Genomic DNA, 11,062 nt, shown 5'->3' on the forward strand with positions numbered 1-11,062 from the left:
GAAAAACCTCTTCATCCCGCGGCACGGTCCCGCCTCAGGGAAGAGACGGCGGGAGGCACGCGGCGGGCTGCGGCAGGCCCCGGGCAGGGCCCGGGGATCGGGGGTCCCCCCGGGGCAGGGGGATCGGGGGATCGGGGAGCCCCCGGGGCAATGGGATCGGGGGGCCCCCGGGGCAGGGGGATCGGGGGATCGGGGGGCCCCCGGGCAGGGGGATCGGGGGATCGGGGGGCCCCGGGGCAGGGGGATCGGGGGATCGGGGCCCCGGGCAGCGGCCCGGTACCGCTGTCTACAGAGCGAACCACCAGAGGGCGGGAAGCCGAGCGCACAGGCTGCTCCTCAGCGCGGCAGCGGCGGACAGCGCCTCCCTCAGCGGCGAGCGCGGCGGTTAAACGGCCGGCGGGCTCTGCTGGCGGGGGCGGGGTCTGCTCCGGCGCGTGTCCAGCGCGAGTGACGTCACTTCCTGCCCCGCGGTGCCCGGCGGCTCCCGCGCGGTGCCCGGCCGCGGCGCTGCCGAGCGGGGCCGGGGGCAGCGAGAGGCCCGGCGGGTGGCGGCGGCGCTGCGCCCCCCGCAGAGCACTCGGGCCGCTGTCGGGAAGCCCGGGGGGTGCCGGCGTACCGGGCAGCAGCAGCTCCCCGCTGGCCCCGGCGGGGCCCGCGCTGCGAGCTCGCGGGGCGGCTCGGGCGAGTTGGTTTTAAAAGAAAATGGCTCAAACTGGGAAAGCGCTTGTCGTTCAGGGCAAGGGCATCTCGTCAGGGAGTTATGGCCAAAACAGCTCTGCGAGCAATTCGCCTCCTAGTTTGTTGAGCAGTCCTGCTTGTGTGCCATCGTTAGCCCTGGGCAAATGGATGCCAAAGGAACGAACAGCAAGGGTTAATATAGCGGGAGGGGGGCTGGGGGGGGGCTGTAGGCATCATCTAGTTACCTGCCTTGCCAGGACAGGGTCAGAAAGTTACTTTCCAGTAAACGTGGCCGAGCTGGCACTGCCACAAAAGAACAGAAACGCGCACTGAGGGTATGGAAACGTCCAGAAATCTAAAGACAGGTCATGCCTTTGGTATAGATAAGTTGGGAACCATCCTCCTATTCTACTGCTGCGGTGATGGCACTAAGTAGTTCAGCGTGGTGAAACCTTGCTATAAGTACCATATGGTTGTGGGGTGATGTCACAGTCCAGTATACCCTAGATGGTTTGACTCATGGAACACCTTGCCAGCACACTACTTCCTATTAGAAACTGTCTCTTGCCAATGAATTTGTGAAACATGGGAGAGATGGCAAAGAAAACCTCAATCAGAGAGAGGGACACACTTCACTGTGATTAGCGCTGAAAATACTGATTACAACAGGACAGGAATCTGGTACCACTTTTTAGGAAGGAGATTCAGCCCTTTGAAATACCTTCTTTTTCTTCATCGCTAATAATGGTACAGCTCCTAGAACCTTCCTTTTCCTTTCTGGAATGAGCCTTCACAGCTTTATGAAGCCTCTTCGCTCTGGCAGTGTTCTCGCCGACCAAAGTGGCTGATGTACAGTCACTTTCCTTAGCTGATCCTCAGTGTATTAGCAGCATTCCGTTATTGCAGACATGATCTCTAGAAGGAAGAGCTATAATAATAATAATAATAATTTTAAAAAGACAGAAAAAAGACTTTTGCTGAAAACACAGCCAAGTACATTCAGGTTGCAAAACCCGAATTCTATGAGTTTTGGGAAATGGCTATGAGCAGCAGCCATTTCAAGAGTAGCTCTGTAATCAGTCGGACCATTTAATGGGGGAATGGAGAGCAAAATGCATTTTTTAATTGAGTGTATTTGTTTTTTTCCAGACATTAGAAGAAAGGCAGAATTTTATTTACAAGATGGCAATACACAGTAAACACAATCAATCTGTGCTCTTTCCAGGAGGAAGTATTTCCTCTCCAGTGTTTTTTCAAGTGCACGCATGCTCAGCCACAAAAACTTGGGTTTTTTTCAGGTCACTCCCCAGCCAAGACCAGGAGACTCTACAGTTCCTGTGCAATATTAAATGTTTCAGAATGGTATTAAACCCCCCCGTGATTACCCAGTTTTAGTTGGCAGGGACTTGGTAGCTGGCTGGGCTGAAATTCAGTTTCAGGCTTTGAAGGTAAGAGGGTGCTGATGGGTCCTGTGGATATAGTGTTATGGGCACAACGGCCACTATTTGTTCATTATTAGCCAGAAAGGATGCAAAACTAAAAACTAGAATCTATCACCCAGAGCAACCTCAAAAGCACTTCTGGGAACTCTGCTTCTGGGTCTCCATGACAAGGGAAAGACGGACTGAGTCAGCTACTAGTAAGCAATAAGTTACTGCATTCATTTTTTCTGCATCACCTCACACTGCATTGTGCCCTGGGAAGCAAAGACACCATTCCGAAAAGCAAACCCCCACCTGCCTCCTGCTCAACTCGTGCCCGAGACAGGCTTCAGGGGGTGACCTTGGGCAAGGCCAACTGCACAGAGTTGTTCCGAGTGACGGTGGCGTTACTCCCCTCTCTTCCGAGAGGGAGTAACTGGGAACTCTTCCCAACAGAGCCACTCCAGAACTTACACAAAGATACCCATCTAGCTTTTATTTGCTTCCTCCGTGACCCCCAGACGATAAGGTACTCGCAGCCTGAATGGCAGGGATAACAGAAAGCAATGATATGTAAGAACCTGACCAGAAGGTGCATGTGGTTCTCCTGGGTATTGGCTCGGTGCCCGGAGAATTTTCTGGGCTCACCTGTTCCAACAGTTCAGCCTTTTCCTCGTCAAGATGAGCAACGCGCTCTTCCAAGGTGGGATCGTGACTTCAAGTGCTCCTCCCACGTGCTGTGCAAGTCCTTGGATGTCAGAGCCAGCATGTTCTGCTTCTGCATCTGTGAAAGCAACAGTGGCAGAAGAAAAAGTAAGGTGGCCGGAAAAGACAAGAGCGCAGGAGAATGCAGTAACTCACACAGAAACAGGCCTAAGCTCTCCACCCATCCAAGACCTATGGCCAAGGTTGATGTGGAGCGTAAAACACACCTTAGGAACCATAACCAAGAACAGAAGCTGGAGCTGATGGGAAGAAGGAATACTCTAGAAGTGACAGGATGAGGTTGCAACTTTGGGGAACAAGATGACGTGTCCACGCACACACAAAATCACCCTACAGCTTTCCTGCAAAGCTCCTCTGGTTCCCTCTATACTTCAGTTTTCATAAGAACACTGCAAAACGTGGTGCAAAAGTACAACATTCGCTCCTACTTTCAACAGCTACAGTCAGATTTCTTCATATAGTTACAGACATTAAGGACATTAGTTTTCAACTTTCTTTCCAACTCCTTTTGCAAGTGCAGCTTGTCTCTCTCCAGGTCACTGTGGTAGTGTGTAGTAACTTCAAGTGAAGCTTCTGGCATAGATTGCTTTTTAAGTGCATCAGCAAGCTCCTGCTGCAGTTGTCCAACCATGCCCTAACAAAACAGTTAAATGAGCATGAAGAAATTTCTAAGAACATGAAATACACCTTTAACTTATTTTATTATACAATTAGACCTGTCTTAAGATTGAACCCAAAGGTATGAAATTTTGCCTGCCACCAGCAGGCATCTGCGCAGATGATGAACCTCTCATCATCTTTCTCAGCTGAGCACCTTCGACTATCAGCAGCTGTTCATGAGGATTTCTGTTTCCTAACACATAAAAAAGGCTCAGGTATTGTTCTTCCTTGAACAATACACAAGCACACACTGCAATCGGGTATTTTTTTCTAACAAAACCCAAAGAAATCTGTTGTGATCTAAGAGCCATAGTTTGACTGCAAATATTACTCTGGTGACTGAAGGCAGGACTTTGTGTTAGATTGTTCTTTCTTCTGTTTCTTCACTATACAAGTACAATTAAATGAATACAAATATCTGAAAGCTCTTTTGAGATACACTTTAAGAGTATGTTGAATCACATCCTCTTGTAGTCTTCTTACTGAGCTCGTTTTAGAATAACAACTGCCTTTATACTGATAGATTAGGTTTACAAAATTCTGGATAGCTCATATATATATATATATACACACACAGTCTTCAAAAGGAGCCTGTTATTTTGGTAGTAAGAATACAAAGCAAGTCACAGATTAAAATGATTGACAGTACTGCTGGAGTGTGGCTACATATCATAAAAGAGAAGGGAAAGCTTAAGGTCACCGTCTGACATGAACTTTGAGGAACAGGCAGGCCCCTCAGAATCCTCAAAACACAGACAGAAATCAACAGCTGGACATTACTAATACTCTTCAATCTAGATAGCAACTAAAAGAGAAACTGTAGAAGAATGGCTGCAGAAGCGTGGCCTTAGAATCTCTGAAGATCTGCACAATCCAGGCCTGGTATTAGAATAGGCCTGTAATCAGAATTGTGCTGAAGTTGCTGTGCTGAAGTTAACAAGAAAGGTAGCCTTGAGCTATTCTTGAATCCTGAGACCAAGTAATTATGTTGTGCCAACAGGCCGTGGCTGTAACAAGCTACAGCTGCTGGGAAAGCAGGTGCAGGGCCAAGAAAGAGAGGGAGCGGTATGGGAAAATAGGGAGTAACAAACGACAAGGCTGAAGCACAGCAACACAATTAGCTACATGGATAGAATGCTTATTTTAGTCATGATAATTACGGGTGTGAGAACCACGCGCGTTTAGAGACTACTAACCAATTCTATTTCTGCTTTACGAATATGCATGTGTATCGGTTCTGTATAAGTAGTGTTAGAAACTAATAAAGTTTTATGCTGTAAAGGTTTACTAAGAAATAAAGTTGAGCAAGATGCGTAACTCATATTGAGCGTCTTCTTGACCCCAGCGAACCCTTCTTCCAACAAGAAACTATTTTTTCCCCTCTGTAGAAGCTTCATATAAATCCAACCCCAACCACTTCACTTGTCTGCATCTTCATTTCTCAGCCCTCGTGTATTGGACGGTTCCTGCTTTTATACCACTCTCATTCATGTCATCGGTGCAATACTTATATAAAAAACATCAAATACAAAACCTATTCTATAGGGCATATGTCTTAGGGTTAAGATTTAACTTAAATCTTAAGGTTTAAGTCTTAGGGATAAGTCTTAGGGTTAAGTTTTAGGGTGAAGTCCTAGGGTTAAGTTTTAAGGTTAAGACAGGGTTAAGTCTTAGGGTTATGTCTTAAGGTTAAAGTCTTAAGATTAAATCTCAGGGTTAAGTCTTAGGGTAAAGTCTCAAGTATAAGGCTCAATGTTAAGCCTCAGGGATATGTCTTAAGGTTCAGTCTTAGAGTTAAGTCTTAAGGTTAAGTCTTAGGGATAAGTATTAAGGTTAAGTCTTAGGGTTTAGTCTTAGGGTTCAGTCTTAGGGTTAAGTTTTAAGGTTAAGTCTTAGGGTTAAGTATTAAATTTAAGTCTTAGGGTTAATTCTTAGGGTTAAGTCTTAAGTTTAAGTCTTAGGGTTAAGTCTTACGGTTAAGACTCAAGATTAAGTCTTAGAGTTATGTCTTAGGGTTAAGTCTTAAGGATAAGACTTATAGTTAAGTCTTTAAGGTTACATCTTAGGTTTATGTCTTAGGGTGTTGTCTTAAGGTTAAGTATTAATATTAAGTCTTAGGGTTAAAGTCTTAAGATTTAATCTCAGGGTTAAGTCTTATGGTTAAGTAATAAGTTTAAGTCTTAATTTTAAGTCTTGGGGATAAGTCTTAGGGTTAAGTCTCAAGGTTAATCTCAGGGCTAAGTCTTAAGGTTAAGTCTTAGGGTTTAGTCTTAGGGTTCAGTCTTAGGGTTAAGTCTCAGGGTTATGTCTTAGGGTTAAGTCTTATGTTTAAGTCTTAGGGTTAAGTCTTATTTTTAAGTCTTATGGTTAAATCATAGGGTTAAGTTTTAAGTTTAAGTCTTAGGGTTAAGTCTTAAATTTAAGACCTAGGGTTAATTCTTAGGGTTAAAATCTTTAAGATTAAGTCTCAGGGTTAAGTCTTAGGGTTAAGTTTTAAGGTGAAGTCTAAACGTTAAGTATCAGGGTTATGTCTTTGGGTTAAGTCTTAAGGTTAACTTTTAGGATTAAGTCTTAGGGTGAAGTCTTAAATTTAAGTCCTAGGGTTAAAGTCTTAGGGATAAGTCTTATAAGGTTAAATCTCAGGGTTAAGTCTTAAATTTAAGTTTTAGTGTTAAAGTTTTAAGGTTAAGTTTCAGGGTTACTTCTTAAGGCTAAGTCTCAGGGTTAAGTCTTAGTGTTAAGTCCTAGGGTTAAGTCTTAGGGTTAAGTCTTAATGTTGAGTCTTAGGGTTGATTTTTAAGGTTAAAACTTACAGTTAAGTCTTAAGGTGAAGTCTTAGGGTTAAGTCTTAGAGTTAAGTCTCAGGGTTATGTCTTAAGGTTAAGTCTTATGGTTCAGTCTTAGGGTTAAGTTTTAAGGTTAAGTCTTAATGTTAAGTCTTAGGGTTAGGTCTCAGGGTTAAGTTTTAAGGTTAAGTCTTAGGGTTACGTCTTAACGTTAAGTCTTAAATTTAAGACCTAGGGTCAATTCTTAGTGTTAAAAACTTTAAGTTTCAGCTTTACTTCTTAAGTTTAAGTCTCAGGGGTCTTAAGGTTAAGTCTTAAGATAGGATTAAGTCTAAGGTTTAAGCCTTAGGGTAACAGGCCTCAAAGGCATGAAGAACATGAGAACAGCGGTGCTGGGTCAATGGGTCTGTGCTTTTCTCTAGTGCTCTCCTTGCTACCACCCAGCACTCAGCTGGCATATTCATGGGCACAGCCAGGACCAGCCCAGCCTCTTGTTTTCCAGGGAGCCGATCACCACACAAATGGGGAACAGACAGTAGACAAGACGTAGCTCTTCATATCCTTTCCGTTGTTTTGCTAGAGAACCTAAAGTTTGATATACCTTATTTTGTTTATATTTACATTGGCACTTCAGTGGGTCCAGACTAAATGGCAACTCTCTACCTGACTGCTGCAAAAATTGGTTTGAGCCCTCGGTTAGTAACCAGCCGTTGGTTAACTTTGTCTTTGAAATACAGCAACCTATGGTGGAATAGGAAACTGAGACAGTTAGGGACATCGGTTGTATTTACTTGAAGGAGGTGGAAAATTTTCTAGGGAAATTTTTTAATAGTGTTAGCATAAAAATCCTGTATGTGGCACATGAGCGACTGCTCTAGGCAAATGGCTTTTTAGAATTAGAAGCCATCCCTGCCTTAAGTGACACATTTAGAAAAAGTCTCTACGTGAATAATAAGCTCACACAGCAAAGCTGCAGCTACCTGATAGCACAGTATTTTTCCTGGTTTGGAGGATTTTTTTATTCATCTAAAACTTTCCAACGGTTGTCACTGCTAGTTTACTCCCTGTATAACAAATAAGTAGTAAATGAAGGTGTTTTCATACAATGGAACAATCTGCATGTTTGCATATTTTTAACAGCTGTTGCAAAGAGGTACTTGAAACCCTAAAGAGCTTTTGCTTTTTATACTACTGAAAACCACGCTACACAGCTTTTTGCAAATTTCCAGTTTGGAGAATCGCACAGTAATTGTTCATTTGTTTCCATGAAAGAAAAAAACCCCAACACATCTTCCTTTAGAGGCAATATATTGCTGCAGATTTTAGATCTATCTTTTCTATTTCATCTACCTCTTCTCCAGCTCAGAAAGGTCTACTTCTTTAGAAATTCTTTTCGTTTGATATGTTAGAACATCTCTGTGTATTAGTGAAAAAGGAACTGGACCTGCCCTTTGTCTCACTAAATTCTCATTTCCATAATACATGCAGTTTTCCTTTACTCGTTAAAGAAAATTACCAAATCCCATACAGCTACCTGGGATCATGGATCAATCTGTATATGTGTGGCCCAGCATTACTTTTTGCAACTGATTTAAAATTCTGTGCCAAATGCTATCATAACCCAGGAATGGAAATAATAGGGATGACATACTTTGCATATCTTCTCTGCAGGTTGTTATGACCCACTGCAAGTAAATAAGAAAAAATACAGGTAGTGGACATTTCTAAATAAACCTCTGACATCTGAAGAAGTCATTTTAATATCAGATTTATTCTCACCATACTTTCTGCATGGAAGACCGGAAGAATCTATGCTTTTAATACAATTTGTGCAGGAAAGCATTGGCAAAAATACTAGAGTACTTGTAATGTTTGTTCCTACATCAAACATGCCGAGGTGAGGCTTAAAAGCCCACCAGTGAATTCACATTTGCCGCAGTGCTGTTAGTAAAAGCTGTAATTATCCGTACTTTTTTGAGAATGCTTAAAATGAAAACACAACCTAACTCTCAGTTATAGACCAGTGTAGCACAGCAAAGACGTTATCATCTAATTTTTTCATTATAAGATGTGGGTGCATAACCAAGAAGAACACTAACAATTATTTCTTAGTAAACCTTTACAGCATAAAACCATTTAGTGGGGCAGTGCAAATCAGAACATACTCTGACTAACACGAAAGAACACTTCTGTTGTATAGGTAGACAAAAAAATTTGTGGGACAAAAAGACAAAAAGATTTAGTGGGGTATTTTCATTCTCACAGTGCTGTTTCCTCTCCTTTCGTTGTCAGTAACCTAGCTACCCAGTGATTTTGGGGGGACGTTAGGGTTAACATAGATGTTAGGTTAGCTTTAGATGCTTTACATGTTAGGGATGCATTCCTCGTGATTCTGCTCCACGCACAAGAAAAAGCCCAGTTTGCCTTTGCCTGGAGCGGGACTCAGTATGTTTTCAAACAGTTTTCTGCAAGGATACACACACTGCCCCACTATCGCTCACAATGCTCCGGCCACAGTCCTAGCACAGATCACCATTCCACCTGGCCCCGCAGTGTATCGATACATTGATGGCATCCTCAGCAGGGCAGAAGGGCCAGAAAGCGTTACAGATGCAATGAAAAACATTTGGGCAACACTAATCAAGTTGGGACTGGAAGTCCCAGAGTCAAAGTGCCAAGGGCCAGCACGAGAAGTTAAATTCCAAGGAGTCTGGTGGGTTGCAGGAGCTGCCTCTCTTCCACCAGACTCACTGGAAAAGAAAGAATCTGGGCACAATCCATCCAGTACGCTGGAACTACAACAAGTTCAAGGGACTGTGAAGTACTGGTGTAACCATATTCCTGCCTTTTCTGTCATTGCTCGTCCCTGGTAGAATTTGTTATAAAAGGGAAAATCATGGCAGTGGACATCTCATCAGCTCTGTGGTACCGTCAAGTTCCCCTTCCTGCAGGAGCATAACAGAGCCTGGCCGCGGGGTCTCCACTCCGCTCCAGCCCCCGTTACTCCTGTCAGCACGTGCTGAGGTTGCAGGCTGCGTTGCTTAGGGAGCCGTGGCAACACACATTTAGGATGGTGAATGCCAGCCATCCTGAAAGCGACAGCTGTCTCTTACCCTAAAAAGCTTCCTGTAATACTATGCTTCTCTGAGGTCCCAGTTTTCTCAAATTGCCCCCACCCCAAAGCAATTTCCCCACAGGGTCCCTAAGCAAGGCAGTGGAGGAGTGGCTCTCTCAAACTCCCTCCCAGCCCTGCCCTGGCTGAAAGAAGGCAGAAGGAAGCCTTCAGATGAGGGAAGTTCTGGCTGCAAGAGAATACAAGCTGACCAGGTCTTGGGATCCACTGACATCAACAGAAATTTAGGTGAAAACTCCCCTTTCACATGAAACTCGACTCCCAAACCAAAAAACAGTTGTGATGGGAAACTATGGTGGGGGTGGGAAATCAGCGCTGAGGGCAGGAAAGCATCAGCAGGATGGGAAACCATTGAGATGGGAAGTCGTTCTGTCATTAAAAGTGAAACTGTCACAACGCTGGCTGACCCAGGTGCTGGCGGAATGATCGCCATGGAGACGGAACCCCAGAACACTGTTTGCCCCAACAAACGCCACGCTGGCCAACTTCCACGGCATAGAGCAGCATGCTCCTCGTGGTGCTCCTGCCCTCCGGGTAACCCCCAACCAGCTGTGCCGGCCAGCATCTCACCCCATCACCCCCCTTCGCTTCTGCCAACAGAGAGGTTCCCCCTCCAGCTGCCGACGGCATCAGAGGTGCCCGGCACAAGCTTCACCACTCTGACCATGCCGCCATCGGTCACTGCTGGTGTGCTGCCCTCTGTCCCAGGGCTGCTGATCACCGTTTGGCCTTCCCAGCTCCACACCATCACCCACCAGCCCACCCAGGCAACCTGGCAGGGGGTGCAGGGGCCCCTGGGGGACTCGGGGCAGGTTGTGCAGCTGCCACACGTGCTGCAGCTCCCCAGCGCTGTGCGGCTGCCCCCTCTGCCTGCTCCTTGTCCCTCTGCCTATGGCCAGGGACAGCAAGTGGTGATGGGACACTTGTGCCCCACCAGCCAGTGGGGCTGGGCCCATGGGACGTGGGCCAGGGGCAGCCCCTCTACCCTACGGGCTGCACTGTGCTGAACGTCCCTGCCCATGCTGGGCCCCTGCCACCCCAACACCCTGCGGCTCAGCACTGCGTGCAGGTCCCCCCTGTGCTCTGCACCCATCCTGGCAGCGCCCAGAAGCTGTTGGAGGCCTTTAACAACGACGTGGTGGCCAATGAGGATGGCATCCCTGCTGCCACCCCCTGCGAGCCCACCCTGGATATGCTCTCTGGCAGAAGCAGGACCAAGCACCAAGGTGAGGTCTGCAGCGTGGCAGAGCCCATAGGGGGTGACCTGCACCAAGGAAGGCTTGCATCACCCTGGGGGTGGCTTGGCTTCGTTTGCTTTTTCAGAAGTGGTGACCACCCCGCCAAGCCCAGAGAATCTCCTGGACCTGCCCAAGCTGGGGCCAGATGCCTTCAACGAGGCCTCTCCTGAGCTGGCAGAGGACAAACTGCAGTTTCAGGATGAGCATTCGGCCACCATGGACAGCAGTGACCTGCTCACCTGGCTCGACAGCATCCTGGAGCTCCTTGAAGTTTTCAGCGGCTCCTTCTTGACCACCCTCCTCAACAAGCTCCCGGAGCTCTCAGAGTACGTGGCAAAGGGTGGCTGCTCCAAGGAGCAATCACTGGTGGCAGGGCTGGGGGACAGCAAGAACACTGACTGTGGTGTCCCTGATGTCCCT

The sequence above is a fragment of the Falco punctatus genome (assembly GCF_963210335.1).
Source record: "Falco punctatus genome assembly, contig: scaffold_91, whole genome shotgun sequence".
Taxonomy (NCBI): domain Eukaryota; kingdom Metazoa; phylum Chordata; class Aves; order Falconiformes; family Falconidae; genus Falco; species Falco punctatus.